Raw genomic sequence first — 14,255 nt, 5'->3', positions numbered from 1 at the left:
TGCTAAGTGAACAACAGAAGCATTCAGCACCTGCTCAGTGAACAACAGAAGCATTCAGCACTTGCTCAGTGAACAACAGAAGCATTCAGCACTTACTCAGTAAACACCAGAAGCATTCAGCACCTGCTCAGTGAACAACAGAAGCATTCAGCACTTACTCAGTGAATAACAGAAGCATTCAGCACTTACTCAGTAAACACCAGAAGCATTCAGCACCTGCTCAGTGAACAACAGAAGCATTCAGCTCTTACTCAGTGAACAACAGAAGCATTCAGCACTTACTCAGTAAACACCAGAAGCATTCAGCACTTGCTCAGTGAACAACAGAAGCATTCAGCACTTACTCAGTGAACAACAGAAGCATTCAGCACGTACTCAGTGAACACTAGAAGCATTCAGCACTTACTCAGTAACTGCCAGAAGCATTCAGCACCTGCTCAGTGAACAACAGAAGCATTCAGCACTTACTCAGTGAACAAAAGAAGCATTCAGCACTTACTCAGTAAACGCCAGAAGCATTCAGCACCTGCTCAGTGAACAACAGAAGCATTCAGCACTTACTCAGTAAACACCAGAAGCATTCAGCACTTACTCAGTAAACACCAGAAGCATTCAGCACTTACTCAGTGAACAACAGAAACATTCAGCACTTACTCAGTGAACAACAGAAGCATTCAGCACTTACTCAGTGAACACTAGAAGCATTCAGCACCTGCTCAGTGAACAACAGAAGCATTCAGCACTTACTCAGTGAATAACAGAAGCATTCAGCACTTACTCAGTAAACACCAGAAGCATTCAGCACCTGCTCAGTGAACAACAGAAGCATTCAGCTCTTACTCAGTGAACAACAGAAGCATTCAGCACTTACTCAGTAAACACCAGAAGCATTCAGCACTTGCTCAGTGAACAACAGAAGCATTCAGCACTTACTCAGTAAACACCAGAAGCATTCAGCACCTGCTTAGTGAACAACAGAAGCATTCAGCACTTGCTCAGTGAACAACAGAAGCATTCAGCACTTACTCAGTAAACACAAGCATTCAGCACTTGCTCAGTGAACAACAGAAGCATTCAGCACTTACTCAGTAAACACCAGAAGCATTCAGCACCTGCTCAGTGAACAACAGAAGCATTCAGCACTTGCTCAGTGAACAACAGAAGCATTCAGCACTTACTCAGTAAACACCAGAAGCATTCAGCACCTGCTCAGTGAACAACAGAAGCATTCAGCACTTGCTCAGTGAACAACAGAAGCATTCAGCACTTACTCAGTAAACACCAGAAGCATTCAGCACTTGCTCAGTGAAAAATAGAAGCATTCAGCACTTGCTCAGTGAACAACAGAAGCATTCAGCACTTACTCAGTAAACACCAGAAGCATTCAGCACCTGCTCAGTGAACAACAGAAGCATTAAGCACTTGCTCAGTGAACCACAGAAGCATTCAGCACTTGCTCAGTGAACAACAGAAGCATTCAGCACTTGCTCAGTGAACAAGAGAAGCATTCAGCACTTTCTCAGTTAACACCAGAAGCATTCAGCACTTGCTCAGTGAACAACAGAAGCATGCAGCACTTACTCAGTGAACACCAGAAGCATTCAGCACTTGCTCAGTGAACAACAGAAGCATTCAACACTTGCTCAGTAAACACCAGAAGCTTTCAGCACTTACTCAGGGAACACCAGAAGCATTCACATTCAGCACTTACTCTGGAAACACCAGAAGCATTCAGCACTTACTCAGTAAACACCAGAAGCATTCAGCTCTTACTCAGTGAACAACAGAAGCATTCAGCACTTACTCAGTGAACAACAGAAGCATTCAGCACTTACTCAGTGAACAACAGAAGCATTCAGCACTTACTCAGTGAAAGCCAGAAGCATTCAGCACCTGCTCAGTGAACACCAGAAGCATTCAGCTCTTACTCAGTGAACAACAGAAGCATTCAGCACTTGCTCGGTAAACACCAGTAGCATTCAGCACTTACTCAGGGAACACCAGAAGCATTCAGCACTTACTCAGTAAACACCAGAAGCATCAGCACTTGCTCAGTGAACGCCAGAAGCATTCCGCACTTGCTCAGCACAATATGCCTTGCAATAGGCAAGCCATGCTCTGTCTAGAAGGCGTAACCTACCTTGAGATGGCTGCAAGCCTAGGATTTTATCAAGTAGTCTGTCCGTATAGGGAACTTCATTTATGGTGCTGTCTGTCCTCATCTGACTCCTACAGTTTGCCATCTGTCACAACACCAGACCTTGATGTGGGACTGCCATCCATAGGGCTATGTCCACTTCGCTCAAAATTCTCTATACTGACAGATCACTGTAGCTTGAAAAAGTCCCAGGACCTCACGCCATCTCACTGGGTGAAACGCGTGTGGGCTGATTAATTGAAATCTGTAAGTAAATAATAATATATATCTTACAAAAACAGAATCTAAAACAACACCACCAGGAATAGAAAAAATGTTAGGAATCTGTATGTTTGCATGTGAATGCACAGGCCTTGGAACGTATAACGCACTTAGCACCTTACAAGTAACTACGTCCACTAGGCTCTTCTTCTGTCAGAGGTTTCCCAAACATTAGAATCTTTGCATAGTTCAAGGTTTGAAGGAGTATGAATTACGTTCAGGTGAGTGCAGACATTCAAATGACAAACAAATGCGAATATCTTTTTGGAGCTCGTTAGCTTCGGTTGCCACCTTGGCCCAGGGGGTACAGAATATCATGGCTGAAGCCAGCATTAATATTAGATAGATGGGGAACACTCAGCGAGACAGTTCTGGCCTCAAAGTCCTTGGTGGCTGAAGGCCATCCAGAATTTAATTTTGAAATGTGAGGAGTTATCTTCCGAATCAATATTTAAAAGTAATTTTACTTCCAGCCTGTGTCCAACATGGGTAAACTTTGAGCAAGCATAATCCTTGCCTCCGGTCCTGACACAGACTGTAAAATTTCCTAGATTTCGCATTTAAACATTTGGAAATCTATTAGACACACAGAGACAGGGGTTCTCTCTCCCAAGGATGCTTGTTAAAACTGATTACAGATTGCTTTGAGAGTCATAAACACTCCTTGTAATGATGTTAAATAATTTAGTTTGGCTGAGATGTTGTGCTACACTAGGAACAGTGGGAATTTCTTTGTATATTGAAAAGAGGTTTAGAAAATGTTTATGTTTATTAGATTTGTATTGCGCACAAATACCGAAGGTGTCTCGGCGCATAGGATTATCAAGATGACATAAACCATACTGAAGGAGATTATTGGTCAAAGAGCCAGGTTTTCAATTGTTTCCGAAAAATTAAAAGTGTAGGACTGGTCTTGATGGTGAGTGGGAGAGTGTTCCAAAGCCTCGCAGTGGCCACTAGGAAGCGTCTATCTCCCCAGGCGACTGTTCTGGTGCGAGGAACTGGTAGAAGATAGGTCGATGCTGATCGAAGAGGCTTGTTGGAGGTGTAGATCGTAAAAGCCTTTCTGAGAAATCGTGGTCCGGAGTTGTGGATAGCCTTGTAGGCAATGCAGAGGACCTTAAATTTTATGCGGCTTCTGACTCGCAGCCAATGAACTTGACGTATGGCAGCAGATACAGAATGGTGCTTGGGAATAGAGAGTAATACTCTAGCCGCCGCATTTTGGACAGACTGCAGTTTGTCTAAAACCTGGTTCTGAGCATTCAACAAGAGGGCATTGCAGTAGTCCAATTTGGAAAATATTAAGGTGGTTATGAGAGTTTTTCCTGCCGCAGCAGGTAGGTAAGGGAGTAGTTTTTTGATTTTTCTAAGAATAAAGAAGGAGGAAGAGATCACTGTATTGACATGATGGTGAAATGTTAGTTTGGTGTCAAACATGACCCCCAGGTTTCTGACCTTGGCAACCGGTTCTGGCGGGGGGCCCATTTCGATTGACCACCAGTTGTCTGGCCATACCGGAGAGAGGTTGCCAAAAATCATCACCTCGGTCTTGTCTGAGTTTAATTTTAAGCAGTTCATCGACATCTAGGAGCCTATGGCTAACATGCCCTTCTGGAATATCGATGCAACCACCACACCATCCTTATGCACAGCCAACACCAATTGGGTGTCCTCTGCATAGGTGGTTAAGCTCAGCCCATATGATTTTATGACCCTCTCTAAGTCCGACACATAGATATTAAATAGTGTCGGACTTAGCAATGATCCCTGGGGCACTCCGCACGGCAAGGTGGAAGTGGGCGAGTAGAATGTGCCCAATTTCACAGATTGGGTGCGGTTAGCCAGGAAGGAGGCTACAAGATCTCTGGCTAGGTGGTTGACCCCCAATGCTGAGACACGGTCGATCAAGATGGAATGATCGACCATGTCGAAGGCGGCGGAGAGATCTAACAATATGAGGGCCGCCGCCCCGCCATGATCTAGGATTGTCCTGATCTCGTCAGCCGCCTTTATCAATGCGGTTTCTGTCCCGTGGCCTTGCCTAAACCCAAACTGTGTATCATCCAGCAGATGGTGTTGATTGATATAATCCGAAAGCTGGTGGTTCATGAGAGATTCGAATATCTTTGCTGGGAAAGGGAGGCAGGCTATGGGTCTGTAGCTAGCTAATTCTGAGGGATCTAAGGATGTTTTTTTTTAGCAGAGGCTTAATTACTGCTTTTTTCCATATCTCCGGGTAATCACTTGAAAGAAACATGGAATTGCAGATGTCTATGAGTGGAGGGGTAGTGGTTTCAGTGAGCATATTGAATATCGAAGGTGGGCAGGGGTCTAAAGGGGAGCCTGAGCTGATGGAGGCTACATGTTTGCTGATTGTGTCAGCTGGGACGGGGTGAAAGAGTGAAAAAGTCAGGCCAGCCGATGTAGGCACAGGTCGAGAGACCAAGACTTGTGGATCGGTTAATGAGGAGAATGCTAGGTATATATTGGTGACCTTGGTAGCAAAGTAATCAGCTAAGGAATTACATAGGTCTTGAGATGGCTCGATAGCAGGACCTGATGGGGGAATAGATAGGGTGTTGACTGTTTAAAATAGCTGCTTGGACGAGTTTTGGGCAGATTCGATTTGAGATAGAAAGAAGGCACTCTTATGAGAGATTATAGAACGTTTATATACGGCTAAGGCGTCTTTATAGCATTGTTTGTCTTGAGGGCTATAATGTTTCTGCCAATGTCTCTTGAGGTTCCTGCAATGTTGCCTCTGCAGTCTAAGGTCCTCCGAAAACCATCGCGCAGACGGGGTGGATCGGTTTGGAAAGATTGATTTGGTAGGGACTACCAAGCTAAGGGCGTCCCGGAGCCAGTCCTGATACCTGATGGAAGCCTGCGTGGGATTTGAGGAAGCCTCATAAGGGGAGGTGGTAAGGATCTGAGTAAGAAGAGGGGCATCTAGGTTTTTCCAATCTCGGAAACTTTGCGCAATTTGCGCTTTAGAATGTGATGGGTTGGGGTTATGAGCCTTTATGCTAAAAATAACTGCTGCATGGTCTGACCAGGTTAGGGGAAGCACCTTAAGCAAGGATATATCCAGGCTATTAGTGAACAACCCATCGAGAGTGTGACCAACTTGATGAGTCGGGACTGAAACTAACTGATGTAATCCTACTGCTGCCATATCGGTGGTAAGTTGGGCCGTATCTTTATCCGTAGGGGATTCTAGGTAGAAATTAAAATCTCCTAGAATAGTATAGTCCGATGGTCCTATCAGCGGTTCTATCATCTCATCGAGGGTTAGAGAGACAATGTTTACGTGAACCTGGGGGTCGATAAAGGAGAGTTCCTTTGAATACTTGGTTATTGTTCAGCGAGATAGAGTACTTTAGTGCCTCACAGTCCAAACTGGGAATAGGTTCGGTTTTTATAGGATATATAACTTTATGAATGATAGCGAGTCCGCCGCCCTTGCCTGAGGGTCTATTTAGTCTAGACGCACAGAAACCCTGAGGGATAGCTGAGCAAAAGTCTGGTCCTGATGCGGCATCACTCCAGGTTTCCGTAATAAACAGAACGTCCAGCTCTTGGCTTGTGATCAGCTCCAGGATTTTCAAGTTGTGCTTAGGTAGGGAGAGTGCGTTTATGAGGGCAGCACGATAAGGGGAGCGTAACTTGGGTGGGTGAGGCTGAATAAGGGGGCGAGGAACAGGAAGTATGAAAGGACATGTGGAACAAGGTGTGGGTAAAGAGGCACAAGCAGTAGCGAGGGACAGTGGAAAACAATGAGGTGAGGGAGCGCTTAATTTTATATCCTTTAGCTGTTCAGAGGTGTTAGAAATGCGAGGGACATGATGCGAAGAGAAGTTTCGCACAGGGGGAGAAGCCCTGAGCCCCGACCCGGCGCGGACGGACGCAGACGGGCTTGCTTTAGGCGTGCCTTCGGCGCGCACTCGGCACGCCCACTGCGCTCCTCTGCTGTGCTTCCGGGGGGGGGCATAAGGTTTAAGTACCTGTGGAGGCGAGCAGCTACACTGCTAACCTCTATAGACCAGAAGTGAGGTAACGCACTTCCTACTATGGTGGTCTATCCCTCCACATCAAGCTGAATCATCAGTGGTGGAACGGGGATCGGGCCTGAACCATCAGATGTTTGTTGTACAAGAGTCACATATCGAGATGCAATATATATGCTGTTTTTCTAGGTATCGATAACAAACAAAATTGACAGATATAAAAAGTTACATGCGTCCGTTTTCCAGCAAAAAGATCTGGTTAGTTTCCAGGAGGCAGGTTTATTCAAGATTCTCCATCCTGACTGGCAGCATCGTTGATGCCATGTTATCATTTCAATCAAAGACTCCTAGAACATGTAGTCCTTACGTTTGTGTTGATAGTTGTTCATGTTATAAATGGGTTGCTGAGTATGCAAGTAATGGAAAAGAAGGCAAACACCTTGCCTGAGTGTCCTAAATAGAATTGAAAACTTTCAGACGCGAAAGCTAGGAAACTTTACGTCCCGTTGAAGTCCATGGAGCACTGTAGGATGCCACCGCCTGTTTGTGATTCTCAGTTTGTGGTAAAAGGAAGCAGAACCCCAAAAGGTGAATTTGCCTGGGCTTCTCTTCCACTTTCCATAAAGTGAATAAATCTCTCTACCCTATAGCTGGGCCTTACAGATTGGTGTCAGCCAGTTTTGTCATATGGCCCACCAGACTGCCTGAGGCAGGGGCTGCCACCAAGCTACTTGTCTTCCTTACACCAAGGGTCTAGACTGAGTTTTCCATTCGAAAACATTATAATCAGTTTAATCAGTCCCACTGTCTAAACAGAATCGAACCAAGGTTACAACATCCAGAATGCCCTGAATTGCCAAACGAAAGGCCAGGACCGCAAACATGGCATCCTTATGACGTGAGGTAAGCAATTCCCACATGTGGCATCGGCGCCGTTGCTTGTGTATAGTCCCAGGCAGACAGTAGCAGCTGCTACCGGACAGGAGTGGTGGGGCGGGGGATTAAAAAAGAAAAACACTCACCTTTTCGCCAGCCACCGCCTCTCCTCCGTCTTCTTCCAGCATCCTTCTTCCTGCAGTCCAGGCAGAAGGAAGCACCTAGCACACAGCCTCCCCGCAGCCAATCACAACGCTGCAATGCAGTGTTGAGATTGGACTGAGCGCTGTGGATCGGCACTCAGACGGGGACTGGGAGGGTTTGCATGTTCCTTAACAGGCTGTGTAATGCAAGCTGGCGAGGAAGATGCAGAGTGCGCATGACAGTTTGGTCGCCCGATAGGGCTGATAAAGCAGTCATAGGAAAAATCCATCGATAATAACGGTACATTATTATCCCTGCATTTTTCCTTTTGAGCAGTGGAGCGACACTCCTCGCCATAGCGAATGAGCCGCCACTGCAGGCAGAACAGCTTGCAACATGGCTGCCTTGCTAGGAAAGCCTTGCCATTTGTGCTTGAAGACAGGCCAGTCAATATCAGGCCAAGACACTGTATTATTATTTTACTGGTATTTACATACCTCTTTGCATCAAAGTCGTCCAGCCTAAACCGGTCCTCCTATCAGGGTCAGTAGAAATGCAGTTGCTTTGCTGCCCATTTCGTTTACTGTGTTTACACCTGCCCATCTATATCAATCAATCAATCAATCAATCAATCAATCAGGATTTGTAGAGCTCCGCTAATCACCGTGAGGTTATCCGGGTGCTGGGTTCTTGCTGCATCTAGCATCTTATTACTCATACTGGCATACCCAAGGGCACCCAGAAGCAGCTCGACTCCACATGTAGCGCTATGTGAAAGGCATATATTAAATAATTAATAAACACCCATACTTTTTTTGGGGCATTGTACTGGCACCGACTTCCACCCTCTGGCTTTAGATTGCCCTCTAGACAGATTTGTGCTTTTGGGACTTCGCACACCTTGTACTTTAAAAAGATCACCATGCTTCACACTTTTACATTGTTCACATTACTTTATATCAAATCTCTTCATCCATAGTATAACATTTTCGACCACATGCATCATTGTTGCCGTTTGCGATTTCTCAATTGCGAAAATGAAGGAATCGCAATTAAGAAATCGCAAACGGCTATGCACCAATAAATCGCATTTGTTTTGCGATTTCTTAAATTTCCTTAATTGCGATTCACAATTTGCAAATCGCAATTAAGGAATGCCTTCCCATTGATTCCTATGGGCAGAGGCCCATAGGAATCAATGGGAAGTCATTTTCAATTTGCGATTAGCAATTTGTGAATCAAAAATTCAAAATGCAATTTCAAGGGTGCAGGGGGAGGTCCAAAGGACCCCCCCGCACCCCTGAAATATAACTTTAAGTGCATTTTTCACACACACATGCCCCAAGGGCATGTGTGTGTGTAAAATGAAACTTTCAAAAATGCACTTTTGTGCATTTTTGAAAGTTTTCGCAAATTACCATGAAGGTCAACTTCATGGTAATTTACCTCTCCCTATTTGCGAATTCGCACATTTAAAATGTTCATGCATTGCATTTAAGAAATCTCAAATTGCGATTTCTTAAATGGAATCGCAATTTTAGAAATCTCAACATGATTGCGATTTCTAAAATTGCGAAAAACATGATGCATCCCAATTTTGTCAATTGCATTCGTAAACTGCCGAAAATTGCGATTCGCACCGTTTGCGAATGCAATTGACAATGATGCATGTGCCCGTTTATGTCTTGTGGATGTACGTTGTTGGAGGGGGAAGTATCATAGAACAGTGGTAGAAAAGGCCAGTACATCTCACACAATTTGGAGAAATTCACACACGTTGCTTTTTAATTTGTTAAATTAATGTGCTCAGCATTTTCACTGCAGGCTAAGCCGTATTGCAGCAAGGGGAAGTGAGCAAATATTCCCATTGGGTGCCTGCCCACATGCCGCCTGGGCACTACTGACCTGAACAAGGAGTTGGGACGGACTGACCTGCAGGGAACCTGGCAGATTTCAAGGCAAGCCAGTGCCCAGATAAGGCCAGTAGGATTGTACTACGAAATATCGCACCCCCAGAATAACGTGGTGCAAGGATATCATGGAGACAGGCGCGGCCCATGCAGGTAAAAGCGGGGGGGGGGGAGGCAGGGTGGGGAGAGTCGACGGACGACGATGGGGGGAGAAACTTACATTTAAAAAAAGAAAACCATAACCATGCGCTCGCCGTATCACCGAGTCGGCGATGCGGCGAGCGCAAGGTAAGTGGTTTTCAATTTTTTATTTTTTTCCACTCGTCGTTGCCTGTCGACTCCATGCCCAACCGCTCTTACCTGCACGGGCCGCGTCTGCATGGAGACAATATCGAAAATCAAAATATTGAAAGCTAAGTGAATGTAGGAAAATATAGATTTCTTTTTCTTAACTCCAGATCTACATACCTTGAAGATATATATGCACTGCGTTTGTCCATATGTGTAGATTAGGTACAGAGAATGTAGACTTCCTTACCTGTCGATATTTTGTTTCTAGTATGTTGTCCTCGATATTTTGTCCTTTCGATAAACTGGGGTCAATATTCAGGATGCACCCCAAGCAAGTAGGGCTGGGGCAGAGTCTGTAATGCGTTCGAGCTGGAGAAGAGTATTCACAAATCACACAGTCTGACAAGAGGCCATGGCCACTGGAACTACAGCCACCGGGGTAGACCAAATGATGCAGCAGAGATGACTAAATTATGCGGTAAGAAAAAGCAAATTATGAGCCATACTGCAGCACATTTTGCAATAGTATGTTGTCTCTTTTGCATACCATGACTGTCTGAGCATAGGTTTCACCTAATTAGGACCAGTTTATCACCCAAATACAGCAATAAAGCTAAGGGGATGTATGACGTTACAACGCATACTTTTACCACGCATACCCTTACAACGCGGTTTTTACAACGCATGCCTTTACAACGCATAGCGCTTTGGGGTGCTGGATAGTGAAAAGTTTAATTTACTATTCAAACTCCAGTCCCCGTGGACACTAGGGAAGGTGTTGGATAGTAAATTAAACTTATTCCCTATCCTAGAGCGCCCCCCCAGCGCAATGCGTTGTAATGGTTTGCGTTGTAATGACTGTGTTGTAATGGTAGTGCGTTGTAAAAGTTTTGTTGTAAAGGTTGTATACCAAGCTAAGGGCAAGCTCATGCAATTACTTGGATGAAAGTGGCCTGTGGAGAAGGGACACTTACTCATTGAGACTGGTGGCAGAGAGTGTTGCTACCAGAAAAGGCTATTCGAGGGAAAAGTGTTAGGCTAGGGAGGCACCAAGGAAATAGGCAGAGGGAGGATCTTCTTAACAATGGGAATTTTCAAACAGGAGTGACACAACGAGAGGCCAATCCAGTAATAATCCTTTCAAGAGCCACGCTGCATATGGTTTAATCAAGGCCAGATGAGTTGTCACTGGGCTTGTTGTACCTCAGGGTGGACAAGGCACATCCTAAACCTAAGACAGGGATTGAGCATTTTACACTCCCGCCCCACCCCCGGGCAACCAATAATAAAACAGCACAACAGGAAAGACAATTGCTAATTCTCTGATTAATAACCCCTAATGAACGAAAATGGTAGAGTCTTTAAAAAACAGGCCAGTCCAATCCCCAAACATGGGATTACCGCACCCCCTACCAGCACCTCTCACGAGTTTACACCACAGTCTGTTGATAAGCAAAAAATATACTTTGTGGATCCGAATTACCTAAGAGACAAACCTTTCTTTTAAATTTTCTGCATCTACAGAGAACTGCCTCAGTGAAGCACACTCCTGTTCTGGCCGCAGTCCAATGCAATATGCTCAGGGCATATTTTCACAGTAGAACTGCTTCCATCAAAAACCACATTATAGTGTTTCCCGTGCTGAAGAGTGTGTACATCAAGCATCGCTGCTTTCATTCATCCCAATCAAATCCTTGCACATCACAAACATTCTCACTTCCTTTCACCTCTCCAACTTTTGTACTGTACAAAAAGGTGCCACTAGGCCTGTCCACTTTGGAGCTTATTATCACAAGGCGTATCAGTGCCCTCTCACAGATGGGATAGTTGCCCAGAATCTCACCTGTACAAAAAAGACAAATGCAGACCAAGAGGTTTTGTCCAGCTCTGACTTCTTCTCAGGCTTACATGAACATCTTGGGTGCTTCGATCAGTAATAATCAACTTACGATAATTAACTTGGTACATTTTTTCTAGTCGGGCTCTTCCTAGACGTGGTTCTGCATTCCTGGACTTTGTGTAAGATCACCTCTCAAGCGTGACGTGTGCCAAGCGAGTGACCTTCCAGGTGGACCTCTCTGCTGCGTTTGACACAATTGTCCAAAAAGTGGACCATAACCACCTGGTAACGGTGTCTGGAAATGGGGGAGGGAACCTTTCTACCCTGGCTTCTTTCCTTCTTGTATGTAGTCAGACAAACAAGCTCCCTCTGGGCCTCTACTCCAACACCACCATCAATCGTAGAGTCCCTAAAGGTTGACCCTATGCATATCTCGTCAACAAATGTATGGCCCCACTGAGCACCGTACTGGAAGCCCGCAGCATGGGCTGCCTCAGGACCCAGATCTGCGTTTAGTTGGATGAGGGATCAAGAAATCAACACGAAGTAGCAAACTGTATGAGACACATCCAGGAGAGAATACAACAATATCAACTTTACCTTAACATCTAAAAGAAAAGCCCCTTCCTTACGGGCCTTGTTGACCAATCACCGCTCCCATTCTAGTTTTTACTCGCTCAGACTCTCTCGAAACATGCACAATAAGTCAATACACTGAGTGTGCAGTTTCACCCTTGACAGAAATACAACCCCCTAGAGTGCCTACTACTAGGTGTACCTACTCTGAGAAGTCCTCCCTAGTTGCAAACCCCTACTCCCCTTACGCCACTGTCAGACTACTGCAATACCTCCCAAACAAGGCTGCCAAGAAATGAACTCTTCAAACTCAGAAGAATCCATAAATACTCTGCCCAGCTCCTATAATGTTTCGGCGACTGTAACACCATTTCACAGTCGCTGAAGGACTTACACTAGTTCCCAGTTTAAATCCCAGTTCAGGACCTTGTGCCTAAATCCCTAGTCAAAACATGCAAGCTTTTCTGGTTAGCTATGTAAGGTCCTGAAGTTCTTCCAACAAGTGCTTCCGGTCGGTCACATCCAATCAGTCAATATATATGTAGAGCGCTTTTTGGCACCCGTGAGGCTATCCAGGCGCTGGCCAACATTACGGCCATTTGCCAACCATATCCAGCAAGCGTAGCGGGAAATCTGTCCTTGTCCAAGGGTTCACATTTTCGTAAGTGCTCCCAGCACTCCTCGTAAAGTAAAATATACATCTAAAAATGTTGTGAATACTTGTAGACCATCCTAGTATGCACAGCATACAACACAAAGTGATTCCACACTACGGTGCACCATTCCTCCACTCCAGCCTACCTTTTTTGCCCCTCTCTGCCCAGATTGGTGATCTGCTTAAACATTTCTATACCCTTGTGTCAGCGAGGCCAGGGATGACTCTTTTTGGGGACCCCAGAATAAAGGGTTTACCATCTCCTCATCTTAACTAGGCAATGGCGACATCAGTTGACATGGAGACATCTACGCCCTGCTGCGTGAACCCTGGGTAATATACCTGCCACGTCCAGAGTGCTCTGAAGTGGCTAACTTTATAAATGGCTGATATGTAAATCAAATGACTCCTGAAATCAACCCCAAAAGTGCCTTGCAGAACCAATTGCAGACTGACCTGGCATAACCCTCGACCAGAAAATCTGCCCCCTTATGATTATAGGACTTACGAGTTCAAGACCTGCATGAATCCTGGGTGGAAATTCCCAGTTTATGAGAAAAACCTAACTTGAAAGCTTGATGGAGGGGTTCGCTTTCTGTGCCATCAAGGTGTCCATCCCTGGCACTTTGGAGGCCGTCCATGAAATATTGTGGTTATTCCTCCTATTAGGAGGCATACTTAGCATTATAGTGACTATGTTCGGCATGTGGTGGCTATTTCTAGCATGAGGTGCTCTTCCATCGGATCTGGAAGATTTCCTAGCATATGGTGGCCAACCATGATGTATGGTGGAACTGTATGATTCCGTAAGGTGCAGCCTGCAATTTGAACCTGAACGTGGGAATGTTAAGCAGTATCTGTTAATGTGTGTCAAACTAACCAATGACTGCTATAATAAATGTGCATTTATTGTTGAAATTAAGGCTTATATTTGATGGTAACATGACAGCATTTTCCAGAAAATCACAGGCTATTGTTTTGTGACTATGGGCCTGATTACGACGGCGGACAGACTTCAGTCCGTCTGCCATTGTTTCCTATTTGGAACCGCCCGCTTCTAAGGCGGTCCCACAGTAGGAATTACGATACGACTGCCAGCGAGGCACTCACATTGCCTATTTTTTGTACTGCGGCATGTGCTGCTGGTTGCAGCACACGACGCAAGACAAAAAGCGGTCACCGCACATATCCCTGCACTACGTGGAAGGCACCATGGTGCAGGAATATGTAAGTGCCCACATCCTTAGGCCAGGGGGCAAGAGGGGGCCCGCTACAGGGCCCCAATGTCCCTTTACATCACCTTTTCCAAGAATGGTGAACCGCCATGGAAAGGCTGGCGGGGAAGGGACGTCATAATCCCTAAGGCGGTGCCTGGTGGGCACCACCACCAATGCAGGGTTTGCGAGGCCCTCTGCCAGACTAAAGTAGCCTGCCAGATGCGTGGCGGACGGTGTTTACGACCGCCATCACACCGCCCGCCATCCTAATGTGGCAGGCAGTGAAAGTGGTCCTGATGGCGGTGAGACGCCACTGA

At 45.6% G+C, this 14,255-nt stretch overlaps 1 protein-coding gene across 1 annotated transcript in view; it reads left to right on the top strand.

Annotated features, from left to right (window-relative positions):
- Positions 1–14,255, top strand: part of LOC147706266 (purine nucleoside phosphorylase-like) — a 73,156-nt gene that overhangs the window by 36,062 nt on the left and 22,839 nt on the right. The window lies entirely within an intron of this gene.

This window comes from Lissotriton vulgaris, chromosome 7 (genome assembly GCF_964263255.1).
Source record: "Lissotriton vulgaris chromosome 7, aLisVul1.2, whole genome shotgun sequence".
In the NCBI taxonomy this organism is placed as follows: Eukaryota; Metazoa; Chordata; class Amphibia; order Caudata; family Salamandridae; genus Lissotriton; species Lissotriton vulgaris.
The sequence above is the reverse complement of the archived record's forward strand: the minus strand, read 5'-3'. Positions and strand labels throughout refer to the sequence as shown.